Source organism: Dreissena polymorpha, chromosome 8 (genome assembly GCF_020536995.1).
Source record: "Dreissena polymorpha isolate Duluth1 chromosome 8, UMN_Dpol_1.0, whole genome shotgun sequence".
In the NCBI taxonomy this organism is placed as follows: domain Eukaryota; kingdom Metazoa; phylum Mollusca; class Bivalvia; order Myida; family Dreissenidae; genus Dreissena; species Dreissena polymorpha.
The window spans coordinates 20,416,192-20,431,146 of NC_068362.1; the positions used below are offsets into that span (position 1 = coordinate 20,416,192).

Here is a 14,955-nt window from a genome sequence, read left to right on the forward strand (position 1 = left end):
ATTCATCAATACATCATGAAGTTAAAGAAAATGTTCAGTATGAACATAATTTAATTTGATATTTTTTTCTATTTCAATATTCGTTACCATTGTGTAATAGTTTATTAAAACCCAATCGGTAATCCTCGGACAATTCCGCCATACCGGCGATGTGTAGCCCACTGTCCGAAGTGTTCAGATTGTTATAAAACCCGTACGTTCAATAAAAACTCTTTCCGCGGATATGAGCCCTTGTCGTTTTGCAGTCATAACCCTAACATATATGAAGGAAGCAAATTTTGCCTCTAATTGTGTACATTTATGTTAATATGCGGAAACTGATATTGTTAGGCACGTTATTTTCAATGATTTGTTTTCAATAAAATTTTTGATTCATCGCAACTAGACATATCAACGACGCTGTTACTGACTTGAAGAAAGGACTTTGTTTAAAAAAACATTTTGGTTCCAAATGCAGAGTAACAAATTGTTAAAAACGCTATTTTCACGACTACATAAAACATTGACACAGTAAACATCGCGGGAATATTACGTTTGTTTATTTCCGAGGAACGAACACAAAACTCCATTCTGCGTGGAATGTTCGGTAAGGCCTTTAAATAATTAATTCATATGGTTTGTTTACGATATATGTACTTATAGGCCATTACCTTTTACCACAGCACGACACTATGATAATTCGTGCCACTACCAGTTCGTGCCTCTGATATTTGTGTAGGGAGGCATTGGACGTTTCGTCCCACTGATAACATATAGACTGATAGGTGTGAAAAATACCGTATGGATGTGAATCACAACGAGACGTATATTTAGTATTTACTGTTAATTACATAAAATGACGTCGGAAATTTACCTTTTGCTTTAGAAAGCTTATGCTTTATCGTTGAAGTTCTTCTTGAATGCTCTGAGCGTTTATGAGTACATACGTACAGCTCATAGTTCTTTTTGTTCAAAGGCAAAAACAATGTAAAAAAAATATGTATCACGAATGTCTATAAAATCGAGTTCAATCAACCTAATACATTGTTACAAACACAATATATGTTGCAATCGACATCAATTTGCGTGTATTTTGTTGAGAAATGCTCAAAACATAAACTTGATAACGAATCGTATGGCGAAAGATGTGAATTATCGATTAGAGCAAAGCAAAAGAAAAGGTTACACTGCACAAATTGTTTTCACCGTAGAATCTGACGATCTGGTCTTATGGTAGCAGTTGAAATTGTATTGTGTATCACAATGTAGTTTGAATTAGGACACATTCTTATGACTGTATTCTCGCTGCAATCGGATAAGTGTCATGTTTCATTAGTAAGTTGAATAATATCGGGTATGCTTGCATTGTAAACAAGTTGTTATTAAAATAAAGATAAAATGTGGTGTTGGTGTAACTTTTACTATTTTACTAAGTGAATGAGGTTTGAAATGCTATTAAAGACTTGCTGCATCAATTAAAATATTTATTGAACATATTCCATATTTGTTTTCGGTAATAAGGCTAGATTATTTAAAAGGATCTTTTCACGCTTTGGTAAATTGACAAAATTGAAAAAAGTTGTTTCAGATTCGTAAGTTTTCGTTTTAGTTATGATATTTGTGAGGAAACAGTAATACTGAACATTAACCATGCTCTAATATAGCCATTATATGCATCTTTTGACGATTTTAAAACCTAAAAATTATAAAGCGTTGCAACGCGAAACGATTGAATAATTTGGAGAGTTCTGTTTTTGTCGTTAAATTTTGTGAAACTACGAAGATTGCTTATATAAGGTATAAAATACGTCTGGAATGTGTACTCGGCGGAATAGCTCAGTAGGCTAAAGCGTTTTTACTGCAGGACTCCAGGGGTCACTGGTTCGAAACCTGCTCCGGGCAATGTTCTTTTCCTTTTTTAATTTTTTTTCTTGATTTTTTACTGGAGCTTTTACGATCCAATGTTTACATTTATCAATATAAAGCATTTAATGAATAAGTTAAAAAAATGCCAAAATCTGTGAAAAGGCCCCTTTAAAGGGGCCTTTTCAAAGATTTTGGCATGTTTTGAAGTTTGTCATTAAATGATATATATTGATAAATGTAAACTTTAAATTTTAAAAGCTCCAGTAAAAAATCCAAAATAAAATTTACAAAAGGAAAAAAAAAAGTAGCCCGCAGCAGGGCTGGAACCAGTGACCCCCGGAATCGTGCAGTAAAAACGATTAGCCAACTGAGCTATCTTGCCAAGCATACATAAGATGCGTATTTTATACATTATATAAGCAATCTTCGTAGTTTCACAAATTTCAACGACAACAACAGAACTCTCCAAATTATTCAATCGTTTCGCGTTGCAACGCTTTACAATTTTTAGGTTTTTAAATCGTCAAAAGATGCATATAATGGCTATATTAGGCCATGGCAAATGTTCAGTAATACTGTTTCCTCTCAAATATCTGAAACAACTTTTTTCAATTTTGTCAATTTACCAAACCGTAAATAGATCCCTTTAATATGCATGTACACATAGAAAAATATTGCAGACATACACACACGCAAAGTATAAAGTAATTGAAAAAAGAAACACCATAAAATAAACTTAACAAATAAAACAAGAAAGAATAAAGAATGAATATGCATTGTTATAATGAAATATAAACACATACAGCTAATAGATTTACAGAAAGCGAAATCCTAAGCAAGATCGAGGGACACCACACATAATCAATTGGTCCCTGTCGGCTCAGGTACTACTTATAAAGTACCCCCATGTACCCTTAGGTAAACTACCATGTTCCCGGGTACGAATTATACGCTTAAAGGCACCATACACTATTTTCCATACACCAGGTTCCGTGTAGTAAACTTTAAAGTACCCTGGGTACCATATACACGCATACAGCTGATAAATTTACATATATTTCCCTGTGTGTGAGCGTGCTTATTGAAAGCGAAAGACTAAGCACGATCGCGGGACACCTCACATAATTAATGCTCAACTGTTAATTGTCGGCTCAGGTACTACTTCAAAGTACCCTGTGTACTATTAGTATTAGGTATACTACAATGTTACCCAGGTACGGATAATACGCTTAAAGGCACTCGGCGAGATTCCAAGGCACTTTTAGTACAGTTTCCATACACCGGATACTTTGTACTAGCCTAAGCACGATCGAGGGACACCACACATAATTTACGCTCAATTGGTCATTGTCGGCTCAGGTACTACTTAAAAGTACCCCGGGTACTCAGAAGTATTCTACAATGTACCCTGGATACGGAAAATACGCACCCGGTCATACTACGGAAGACTTTTTAGAACTGGTATAATATACTAATATATTTTCTGTACCCCGCATACTTTGCAGTATATTTTTTAATTACCCCGGGTACTTTGAAGTGGTATCTGAGCCGACAATAACCAATCACGCATACTTTACTATTGCTTATATAATTATCATTATATATTTCGAGTCCGCATTAAAGACGTACAATAAGTTGACAGGTGGTAATGCATTTGTTCATTTGTTTACCATATGAGTGTTTTGGTATATACATGTATTGAAATACCTGAATTGTGTATGATAAATCTAGTAGGAGATGATTGTGGTTTTCTACAAAATTGACCGTTACATTATTAAATAAAACATGTGGTTGGGGAACAGCATGGTGTGATAAAAACAACATAGCCATGGTTTTATGTAGATTAAAATCTACAAGCCATAGTTTTGCCCAGTTACTTAAACTTGTAGGTCATGGTTCAGAACAATTTCAATGTTATATATATATATGAGGTAGTACATTAGAGGGAAGTGTCATCGGCAAAAAGGCGGGCAGTACATTGAAGGTGCTTGACTATGTCGTTTACGTAAACAAGAAAAAATAATGGGCCTAGAACATATCCCTGTGGAACACCGGCATTAAGCTCTAACGTTTGAGATATTGATGCACCAACCACGACTTTTTGAATGCAACTCCCTAGATAACTTTTTATCCAATTAAGTAAATTACCATCAAATCCATTTTGTTTAAGTGTGAAGAGTAGTCCTGTGTGTCAGACGCGGTCGAACGCTTTAGAAATATCACAGAAAACCATGCATGTGAGTTTCTTTTCATCAATACCTTTCGTTATTCGATCAAAAATGTCGATTAATTGAGCGACCGTGGAGTGACCTTTTAAGAAGCCCGACTGGTTGGAGTATATAAGTTTGTTAGCAAGAAGGTGGTTGTATAAATGTGTATAAACTATCCTCTCCATCAGCTTGCCTACGCAACTTAACAATGAGATAGGACGGTAGTTGGAAGGATTATTCGGTTTCCCCTTTTTAAATAGAGGCATTACAATCGCTTCTTTCCATTGGGCGGGATATGTACTTTTGTTTAGTGATTTGTAAAAGAGGATACAAAAAGGCTAAGCAATAGAATTACACGTTTTCTTAATGACAATATGACTTATAAGGTCACAACCGACGGCTTTATTGTTTTTTAAGCATTTAATAACATCTATAATTTCCGATTCTGATATGGGCAGGTTATATAATTTTGCGTTAGAGATATCTGAGAATTGTGGAAGAACACCGGCTGAGTCATTCAACGACGCAATGGAGGCAAAGTATCTGTTAAAACAGTTTGACTTTTCCGTTGACTGTAAAGGTGGTATCGAATTCGGGTGAGAATTTGTTTTTATTAGTTGCTTTAGTGTTTTCCAATATTTTTTGGATTTTAAGTATTTGGTTCATCACGAGATGTTTCTAGGTTAGAATAAAACTAATTTTCCGAATGTTTTATCCTGTTAATAACCTTATTTCGAAGTTGTTTTTATTTATTCGAGTTAGAAGAAGTAGGATTGTCTATGGATATGTGTTTTTGTCTATCTCGTTTACGAGCCATTGTTCTAATAGAAGAATCATACCATGGTTTGTCATGAGGGCGCACTGTGACAAGTTTATTTCGAATGCAAAGTTTTATAAGTTCGATAAGTTTGTTCGTAAACATAACAGTTGCTTCATTTACATTAGAATCATGGATACATTCCCATTTGTACATGTAATAAGATTGTTTAGTCGATCGAAATCGGCATATTTATACAACAAAATGTTTCGTTGAATCGGTTTGCTGTTTATTAAAGGAATTGTAACATGAATGGTAGAAGCATGATGGTCACTAACAGTTTGAGGGATAACTATTACTTCACTGTTCAAGCATGAAATGGTATCCGAGACTAATATCGGATCAATTAGTGTAGCAGTATTTGCGGTGACCCTTGTCGCTTGAGTGATAACGTTGTGCATGTTATACAGGGATACTGATTGAGAGAGGCAAGCATTGTGTTTAAATTGGTCTTCATTTATGTCCCCAAGCATGATGACGTTCTTGTTTAAATCAAGCGCTTTATCAATCATGATTTCAAACTCATTCCTTGTTACTTAATCACAATAACCTCCCCTCCAATAATCAAGGTGGAAAGGCAAACAATGACAGAAAGAAATATTTTAATGCGAAACCGGTCGGAGCGATTCGTAGCTATAAGACGAATCTCGACATTAAATGGTACATTTCACATGCATTGACAAAATTAAATACCATGACATAAACAGCAAACACAAGTACAAAAATTGTCGTCGATTTGATTTGTTTCCTTTCGTCAGTTGTGGGTGTTCGTGTTTTGGTTTTATTTTTCCATCTGTTTTTTTTTCAAAGGCAGAAAAACATTGACAAAACTAGAATATATCCGGTAACTGTGTCTAAAACGGATACGTTAGCATTTACGTCGCCAATGTTTGTGGTTTCGGTTTTGTTATCCTCGCTAAATTAATTTATCCAACACTTACCTAGTTGTCTCAATGTACTGACCAGTTATTTCTACAATGACGGTGTACGGAGTCGGATTCTTGTTATACTTGTCTGTTGCCACAACCGAGAGTTGGAACGAGTTGTTAGGGTACGAATGAAGATCCGCGTTCGTAACTATGGTTCCATCTAGAATTGCGCAATAGATTATGCTTGTACACAAGCTATCATTAATTATTTGAAGATTTATGCGGCAAATACCATCTGTTTTTAAGATATGAAAATGAAGATAGTTGTACGCAATATAAAAAATATTAGTACAATACATTTTCAAATTTTACCGAACCACAAAAAAGTAAAGAAAGCAATTTATGCAAATTCAGTAGGCGGAGACTATAGAGTACCGCCGTTGTAATTGAAAATTCGTGTATACTTCAATAAATTACCTTTTTATGGACACTTTACATCGTAGATTTTGGATTTGGGGAAAAAAATTAAATTGCGTCGCTGTGTTGAACGCATTTTTTCAAATTCAAAAAATACAGAATTTATGTGCTAACGAAATAGTCATTTTTATGACGAAATTGTGTGCTGACGAAAATAAATTGGTCAACCCACGGAATCATTAAAAAAATAAAATTTAAAATACTTTTACAGTGAATGGCTTTTTGTGATAAATTATTCAGTGCATTTATGTAAACTCGTATTCCCCAAAAGCTAATTTTTGAATCGAACCACTTAGTATGGTTATTAAATCTAAAGCACACTCTTAGATCAACTATGGGGCGTTTCCATAACAGGGCGGAAACCTTTATACACTTCGTTACCGCGTAAATGATTCACTCCGCGTAAAATGCTTACTGAACAACCTACTCGGAGACATGATGAATGGGCACGTGGCATTCGGGGTACAGGACAGCATACTGTAGATGACGTAATCGTTTTCCACGTCACCTCCGGTAGCGGTAAACACGGTGTCGGTAGCGCTGAAGTCTTTTGCGACGAGGCTAAGTTTTGTAATAGGCAACCCTATGACGACAGGTAAAATCGTTTGAAGACTCAATAAAACAGTTTAAAGATTCTTAAAGCAACTCAATGGCAACGTGATCCAAAATAAGGTTGATTCTATAAAACTAGTCCTCCGAACAGGCTAATCAAGGACGACACTTTCCGCTGTTATTGTGTTTTTCGTTTAAAGAACTTCAAATCCGGTGCCAGCGCAAAGTGTCGTTCCTTATAAAGCCGTGCGGACTGCACAGGCTTTTCCGGGAAAGCACTAAACGCACATGCATTGAGACACGTTCTCCTAGAGCGAGGATAATTAAATACAATGTCTGTAAAACTATGTAAAACAGGAAATCTCATGGTGAAAATAAAAAAGCTCATTGGGTAAATCTTATGTGTTTGATATGGAAAATTTCAGAAAGAATTTGTTATAAGAAATTCTAACATCTTTTGCTTGCACAAATATAAAATGTTAGTCATATAGGCAGATGGGATAATCACGTGACAAACATGATGGCGACGTTCATGCCTTGACATGTAGTTTACGATGTCGTATGCCACGGAATCCTTTGAACAGTACAAATATTGTGCGTCGCCGCGACTGCCGCGCAAACTATCGTGTATTGCTTCGTGTGTCTAGTGTCGCCCTTTGAACACGACACACGAAGCGAATCACGATATTTTTCGCGACAGTCGCGGCGACGCACGATATTTTGTCGCGACAGTCTCGGCAACGCACCATCTTTTTCGCGCCAGTCGCGGCAACGCACGATATTTTTCGCGACAGTCGCGGCGACGCACGATATATTTAACACGATAAATTGCCTTTTGGACTACCTACACAAACGCGATATATCGTGTTAAATATATCGTGCGTCACCGAGACTGTCGCGCAAAATATCGTGTATCACTTTGTGTGTCTAGTGTCGCCTTTGCTGAAAAAAGGGCGAGATTATACTAGTAGATGGCATTATCCGGATTCCGTAGTATACCATTTATTACGTTTGTTAATTGTAAAAATGTCCCTCACTTTCCAGCCATATCGGCAATAAATGGATAAGCGTGAATAACGTATTAATATTCGCGCTATACATCGACTTTACGCTGTGGAATGTCTTAGCGGGTCACAAAATTACAGCTCCTGCCCTCTTGCTGATATGGTAGGAAAGTGAGCGGTATTTAAACAATTAATACAAGTATTAAAGCGTATAAAACGGCGAAAAATACCTGTCTCGGCATGGACGTCACCATCTTTTTGTCACGTGATTACCATATCGTATAAGGCACACAAAGCTGTTTAAACGATTTTAATTAAAACAAACCGTAAGACGTTATATCGGGAGACTAAAGGAATTATATTAAATCAATAAATTTCATAAACACGTTTTAATTTTAACAAACACGTTGTTGTTTTTTTTGATATCTTAAACATAAATCATGTTTCGGCCATAGCTGTCATCAGTAGTATGATTCGAAGCATAAACACAAGAAGTGACGTCAACGTAATACAGTAAAGTAACGTCGTTTGGCAAACAAAAAGACATAATGCGCAATACAAAGATGGATCAAAGTTGATACAATACTTTATAAGTAATACTAGAATTTATTTTTAAAGTATCTAAATAACGCTGAAGAATTCTCGCAAGGCGTCCTTAATCAAGCATATGTTGTTCGACTTACTGCTAAGGTTGTCGCTCGTCGGTGCTTTGTTATCGTTAATATGGACGGTGAAAATCTTCTCCGCCCCTTTGACCCCCGCGGCGTCGCTGTACTCAATGTGCAGGTTGTAAAAGGGGTTCGTGTCGTAGCTAAGCGACCGCCCCGCAACCGCCTCGCTGACGTAGTAGATCACCCATACTGAAAGAAATCGTGCAGTCGTAAAGGCGTCATAAATATGGGACATTCTCAATAAAACATGTTTATTTATTTTAATTTACTGGCATGTCTTCAAAAGAATGTATGTTTTGTATTATCTGCAAACGCATGTTTGATTTTGTACATGCAAGTTACTGATGCTTACATCAAATAAACTGTCCTATTCTTTTCTATAAATATACTTCAATTTTGTCTTTTGGCGATTTTAATATTATACATACTGAAAATAGTGGATATGGCGTCATAAAGAAGTTGTTTAAATAAGTAGAACTTGAATGACGTCACTAGATGCAAGAATATGATAATTACTGAAAGGTAATACTTATAACGTAAACTGACGACATAAAAATACTGTTTATACTGAAATTATGTTCATCAATGTTTATAAAGATAGAAGAAAAATGTAAGCCTATCCTGTATGTATAGATGGACGTGGCGTAATGGATATTGTGTCCGCTTAGCGACTGAGAGGTCATGGTTTCGAATACCACTGCGGAAGCTTTCTTTTGATCCCCAGTCTCAGAGACACCAAGTTACGCAGAAAACAAACTCAATAGCGTTTAATTAAGCCTGAGGTGTTTTATGCAGTAGAGCCAAAATAAATAGGTATATACTGTTTTAAAACTTTTGTGGCGGGCTCGTATTTGACGTTTAACTCGTTATACGTCGGTGACGTTTAAACGCAGTCAGCCGCGTCCTCCGCTAACGTCAACGTCGTGAGTAGCTTTTCCGCAGTCTGCCACTCGTCCAGAGTAGACGCCGTCGGCAAACTCGTTATCTTTGGACCCTTAAATGATACAGTATACATTGGGTTTCGTTTGGAACTTGACTAAACCAATTTATGCCTAGAGTCTTTAAAAAGGCATTTGCAAACAGCGTAGACCCAGATGAGACGCCGCTTGATGCGGCGTCTCATCTGGGTCTGCGCTGTTTGCTTAAAGGAATTTCTGTAAGAAATATTCTAAATATAGAAATAAATATACTCGACATCCCTATTTTTGGAAATAAATTGATCCAATTTAGAAGGATGGGAGAGTCCACTAGGCATAAATGGGTAAATGTATTTGCTTGAAGTGTCGTTTCGTGCACAGGCACTGTCTAATCTTGAACGACACTTAAGACGCTCTCGTGAGGATGTACAAATCAACGTTAATCGCGACATAAATATCAACGTTTCTTACGACGTAAATATCAACGTTATTCACGACGCAAATATCAACTCTACATACGACGTAAATATCAAGATTTACTTAACACGTAAATATCAACGTTACTCAATACGTTAATATCAACGTTACTCACGACGTTTTGGACTTTGACGACGTAAGTATCCGTGGTTTGAAGAAGGTCGTCAGTGCACGTGACGTCAAGATTATACGTTGCCTTTGTCTCAAAGTCCAGAGCTCCAGCCGTCTTTACGATTTGGTTGCCTGAAAGACGTCTGTGCGTGAGCTTATATACGTCTTATTCTGCGAAAACTGGACTTAATGCACGTGCTAAAGCGTCATCTCAGATCAGCCTATGCAGTTCCCACAGGCTTATCAGGGACGACACTGTCCACCTGAACTGGATTTTTAATAAAGAGGCTTCCTTTAAACAAAACAAATAAATACCATAAAAGCGCAATTCATGGAATAATGAATTTGGGAAACGCATGAGGAAAACGCGTTGTTTATTTTCAGATGTGTTTGTGTTAAATTCGTAAATCGATCGACCCAAGAAATCAAAGAAAATTAATACCCTACAAAAAATAATGATTCTACACTAATACGAGAGATCATGAACTAACCAGTGACGGCGAATGGTCCTCTGTCAGCGCTCGTCATAGAGCAGGTGGCATCAGACTTATCGAAAGTAACAAAATCCAACGTCTTTAACGTCAACGTTCCGCTGACGTCCTCGTCGACGTCACTGGAACCCCAAGGATAAGTACTCAACGGTGCCTACGGAAAAATTGTAAAACGTCATCCCAGATACGCATGTGCAGTCCGCACAGGCTAATCTGTGACGAAACTTTCTTCATAAGGTGGATTTTCGTTCAGAGATGACCCCGTTTTCCCAGAGCGAGATACATATAAAAGATATGAGTTGGTTCTGGTCGATAATTTTTATTTGAATAATTATTATTTACGAAAAGTGCAACCGCGATCAATTCATAGAAACATTTATTAAATTGCATTTATTGACAAACATTACTTCCTTGCAATATAGCCACATCTCAGTTAAAATATTCACCAATGAGAATGCAATTAACATCTCACCTTACTTAGAGCTTAAACCTAGCATATGACAAACTTTAAAAGGCTTTAACATGCACACTTCTGTTTCTCTAGATCGATGAAAAAGAGGCCCTTGACGTACCGTATTGATGATGTTCACAATCAGCGTCTCTCTGACGGTGGACACGGAGTCGCCGCACGTGTTCTCGGCGTTCACGGCTCCGGAACTTTTGAAATCGAATCCGCCCGGATTATGGGCGTACACCAGGTACTCTGCATGGAGATGCAAACACTGCTAAATTGGTCGTTGTCGGCTCATGTCCTACTTAAAAGTACCCCGGGTACTCTAAAGTACTCTCGTAAGTTATAAAATATGCACAAACTACCGGTACACAAAATAAACATACACACACAAATAATGCATCGTTTCTATCCCTTATGATTAAAGTGATAAGATCAACACACGCTATCATTAAAGTGACATTTATATTGTTTTACCGACGTTCAATGACGTAAATGGTGACGTCACGTACGAGTATTTTGCGGTGTCACAGTACTTTGCTCCAAGGGTAGAATGCCCGCGGCAAACGCAGTATCGCTCAAGTAACATGGTGGAACTTGAAATAAACATAAAGAAGATCTTAGACGTAATTTTTTTATATTAAAACGACAAAGTTTTACCCTTTGAGTACAAAAAAAGAAGAAATCCACCTTCGTAGCGTTACGTTTTGTTGACAAAGTGTGATTTTCTATTGACGCAATTATCTTTTTACACATAAACAACATTTTGATACAACTTAATTTGACGAAAACAATCCGAAGAAAGTGTAATTAAAAAAATAAAAATATCACACTTTTGCTAGAAACATAGAACGCATTGGGTTTAGTAACAATACATTGAGCAATTGATCGACGGAATAGTCTTCCGAAACTTGTGAGCGATCGAGCGCAATACAAGTACAGAGGTATTTAATTTGCGATATTAGAGGTGAGCGTAATGTGCAAAATAACAAAAGTCATTGTGTAAGTATTTGCTGATCATCTACCAAGCGCATACAGCTTATTAGATGGTGTCATTTTGCATTAATAACAGTTTAAAGAACAATAAACAGTATGTGTCGTAAAATATGTAGACAGTATGTGTCGTAAAATATGTAGGGTTTACCAAAATGAAACGAATAGAAATAAAAACTCTGCTTTAAAAATTAATGCGGGGCAAAATGGACCATGCGGGCGACTAATAATTATATGTAAAAATACGATACTCATTTTGATCAAATGTGTGTAGTGTTAAAGGGGCCTTTTCACAGATTTTGGCATATTTTGAAGTTTGTAATCAAATACTTTATATTGATAAATGTAAACATGAAATTTTAAAAGCTCCAGTAAAAAATCAAAAATAAAAATTAAAAAAGGATAAAACAAAAAAGTAGCACGCAGCAGGGCTCGAACCAGTGACCCCCGAATTCCTGAAGTAAAAACGTATTAGCAAACTTACCTATCCTGCCAAGCATACATTACATGCGTATTTTATACGTTATATAAGCAATATTCGTAGTTTCACAAATTTAAACGACAACAACAAATTATTCAATCGTTTCGCGCTTTATAATTTTTAGTTTTTTAAATCGTCAAAAGATGCATATAATGGCTATATTAGACCATGGCAAATGTTCAGTAATACTGTTTCCTCACAATATCATAAATAAACCGAAAATTTGCGAATCTGAAACAAATTTTTTTAATTTTGTTAATTTGCCAAACTGCGAAAAGTTCCCTTTAAGATTGAATTAAGATACGTATATTCAAAGAGGAATAGAAACACTCAATCTCCACGCAGAGTTGTGGTTCCTTGCTCTAACATACCATCTCTGACATAACAAGAAAATCCTACCAGATTTGGTAGGATTTTTTTTAAATATTATACTATGAAAAATTATATTATTTTCATTTATATTTTGAAAATAGTGTTTAAGTTTAGGTTAATAAAAAAAAGTGCCTTAATTAAAAAAAGTAAATATAACAACGGTAAAACTATTGTACCACGTGGCTAGGCTTTCATCACGTGGTCGGTTATGAAGGCAAGGGTTTGAACCAGCTATGATGGTTCCAGTCAAATCTCTGCGTGGAGGTTGAGAAACCCTAAACCACAAGCTGTGGCGTCGTGTAAACAATGACTTCATCATACATATATTAATAGTTTTATCCAAGCAATTATTAAAATTCTTAAATAAACCCGAGTTTATAGCATATTGCATATTTCGACAATTAATAGATCTATATATCCACATCAGGCAAATGGTTTGTGAAATTAAAAATCACAATGTTACACATACCGCCTAGGTCCGATACTGTGAGAGAATATAGCAATGTTTTAGACGTCACTGACTCCGCTATTGACGTAAAGTAACCGCAGGAAGGTTAACAAACACCGGAGGCTGAAAGAGAAACAGACACTAATTATTTGAGTCTTGTTCTGAGAAAACTGGGCTTAAATCATGTGCGTAAAGTGTCGTCCAAGATTAGCCTGTGCAGTCCGCAAAGGCTACTTTCTGCAGTTTCTACTAAAAAATCCAGTTAAGACGGAAAGTGTCGTCCCTGATTAGCCTGTGCGGACTGCACAGGCCAATCTGTGACGACACTTTACGCACATGCATTAACTTGATTAAGCCCGATTTTCTCAGAACAAGACACATTTAATGAAATGAGTTGGTTCGATTAGAAAACGGGATTTAAAGGGACCTTTTTACGTTTTGGGAAATTGACAAGATTAAAATAAATTGTTTCAGATTCGAATATTGTTGTGTAATTATGATATTTGTGAGGAGACAGTAATACTGAACATTTAACATGACGGTTGAATATGGCAGATGAATATGGTTGGATACAGATTGACCGACATGCATATAGCGCGACGTTTTCTTTACTCGATAATTCCTGTCGTACTTTTTTAAATTTATAAATACACTATTAGGCTTTGTTTTATTTTAAGTTACAGTGAAATTACCTTTGACCAATGGTGGAAATAGGGAGGGGCGTAATTTCCTCTTTGTTAGTATACCAAGTATAATCCATGAGAGACATACAGTTGGGCTGTTCTTCGTCTTGGATTACTTACGTTGTTTTCCAGATCCACTGCGTTATAATATCTCGCGCTAACGACTTTACCGTCGTCGCAAATAATCCCGATGTTATGAACGGGCGTGACGTCATAGTTCAAGGACGCTCGCGGGCGTCCCTTGTACCAAATCTGAAACGATAAAAAAAGGGAAAAAACAAGCGATTGTTAATATAAATTGTATCACGTTTTCATGCCTGCTTTAACGAAATAAGACCGACACTGAATGTTGAAAAAAGCAAACACCTGCAGGGTAGTGACACCATCTTGTTTAATTTCTTTTGCAGTGTTCAAACGAAGATTGATGGAAAAAAACAAACAAATAAAAAACATTCATCGATTGTTTGCGAATCTTTATATCTTTATATTTATTTACTTTTATTTATTTATTTATTTATTTATTTATTTATTTATTTACTATATATTTATATTTATATTTTTATAACGTTTTACCTTTGACGTTGATTTTCAGATTTGACAGATGACATCAAGCAGATATGACGTCATCAGAATCTTTAAGGCTGAATGAGTTTAGCTCCAGAGCGGAAACGGAAGTGTATTCTAGGAACTGATATGACGTCATAGGAAACGACGTTAGAACTGGGTCCTACGAGGAAATGGATTTTAAAATAAATTTCATTTACAATTGCAAAATGGTTTATAACCGTGTATTGCTTTCCCCGAGATTAAATAAAGAGACCTCTGGAAGCAAAAGATGAAGCGTTACCACTTTGTTAGGCTTGCTGAAGAAAATATGAGAAGAAAAACGCTTTTTTGATAAGTTTTGATAAGATCTGTCATTATTTTTCCAATTACGCGTGATGAATAGCCATAAATGAAACAATTTCTCCTTTAAACATATAGTAAAATTCTTCTTAGAATCTATAACAATTATTTTGAAAACCGTCATTTAACCAAATTTTGAATGAAAAAGTCATTTTAAGGTCAACCACGATTCCGGTATCC

General features: G+C 36.1%; 3 long non-coding RNA genes across 5 annotated transcripts; 1 reads left to right on the forward strand and 2 right to left on the reverse strand.

Moving 5' to 3' along the window:
* Positions 1–509: 509 nt before the first annotated feature.
* Positions 510–14,703, forward strand: LOC127842194 (uncharacterized). The gene is made up of 3 exons (XR_008031505.1): positions 510–586; positions 10,986–11,139; positions 14,462–14,703. It is a non-coding gene; the product is annotated as an uncharacterized LOC127842194 (long non-coding RNA).
* On the reverse strand, positions 6,729–10,237 carry LOC127842195 (uncharacterized). Of its 2 annotated transcripts, XR_008031507.1 has the most exons (4): positions 9,955–10,237; positions 9,267–9,439; positions 8,458–8,634; positions 6,729–6,801 (listed from the first exon to the last, which is right to left on the reverse strand). It is a non-coding gene; the product is annotated as an uncharacterized LOC127842195 (long non-coding RNA). The 2 variants fall into 2 exon arrangements; XR_008031506.1 differs by lacking the exon at positions 6,729–6,801 and having other exon boundaries at positions 8,207–8,634.
* LOC127842196 (uncharacterized) lies at positions 10,486–13,382 on the reverse strand. Of its 2 annotated transcripts, none has more exons than XR_008031508.1 (4): positions 13,208–13,382; positions 11,405–11,488; positions 11,014–11,144; positions 10,486–10,595 (listed from the first exon to the last, which is right to left on the reverse strand). It is a non-coding gene; the product is annotated as an uncharacterized LOC127842196 (long non-coding RNA). The 2 variants fall into 2 exon arrangements; XR_008031509.1 differs by having other exon boundaries at positions 11,014–11,193.
* Positions 14,704–14,955: the final 252 nt, after the last annotated feature.